We start from the raw sequence: 1,336 nt of genomic DNA on the forward strand, positions 1-1,336 counted from the left end.
ATCATTCGTACACTGATAATGGCGCAAGCATGAAAAACTAGTCTTTGTAAAAGCTAAAAAATGTACTTAATATTTACCCAAAATATTATAGTTATCTATCTATATATACACACGCACATATCTTTATTAAAAATAAGTATGGGTCACGTATGTAACTTGTAGATTTTTATATAGTTAACAAAATTTTTTTACAAAGTAGTCATCACTTATCAAGACCCAGAGGCCACTCTGGGATAAGATTTAAAGATTGTACAGTAGCTAAAGGGAGAATATCATATTAATCGTTCAAAATGTAAATTCGGTAAATTGGATTACTTAAGGAGAACAGCTGATCAAGAACTTGTTTATGTTGAACTTAAAGACAACTATATTATAGTCAGCCGGAAAGCAGGGAAATAAAAGAGAGTTCAACAGGTGTGCAGTTCTAAGAAAGAAACGTTGTTCATGGAATCTACGTTTAGACAAAGATAAAGAGTGGGAGAAATTATTAATAATATTTACAAGTAGACGAGTGTTTCTCGTGAAAGTTTGGGTGGGGGGACCATAGATTGAAGCTCAGACGAGCACTTGCCATGAAAATAACGATAAAGCAGAGACAAACTCGCAACATCTCTTCTGTGAGAAAGAGGTTACAGGGTAGAGAAAAGGGCACGCCCCACTAGACTACAAAGTCTATTTTGAACTTTGTCAAGACAGGATAACATCTTTCTAGCAGTTCCTGCCTAGATGTGACAACAGTACTTCATCTTTAGACGTACCTGGCTCTTATATAGGTAGAGAATTGCATCAGCAGTGAGATTCTACACCATTTTCCCAGCGACCTTGGCAACAAGTTTGATGCACGTGTTCCATTTCAGAGCAGGAGTAATGGCCAAGCCCAGGAACCTGTCAAAACATAGGGTCATTCCAAGATGACATCCATTCATTTCACTTGATGCCGGATGAGGAACAGAGCGTTGATAATGAAAATTCAGAAGCTTGGTTTTAGATGCATTTAAAGTAACTAGCCACTTCTTTTCCCATTGTACCACATGCTCAAGATCAAAGGAGAGAGAATCAGAGAGAACTTGGTCGTTTACAGTATTTGATGTGTTACCATAGCTGATAGTGCCGTCAGCATAAATGTCTAGGAATGATCTAAGGATATGATTTGGAAGATCATTGATGTAGATTAGGAAGAGAGTTGGCCAAGGATTGGCCCTGAAGGACTCCAGCATTAATACTGTGAGCTTCTGATTTCTGATCATCAACCACTACTCTTATGAACCTATCAGAGAGTAATGATTTGATAATTGAGAAGACATTTCCAGCTATACCGTAACTGGAGATCTTGTGA

This window comes from Euprymna scolopes, chromosome 28, assembly GCF_053919585.1.
Source record: "Euprymna scolopes isolate OS-2025 chromosome 28, ASM5391958v1, whole genome shotgun sequence".
Lineage (NCBI taxonomy): Eukaryota > Metazoa > Mollusca > Cephalopoda > Sepiida > Sepiolidae > Euprymna > Euprymna scolopes.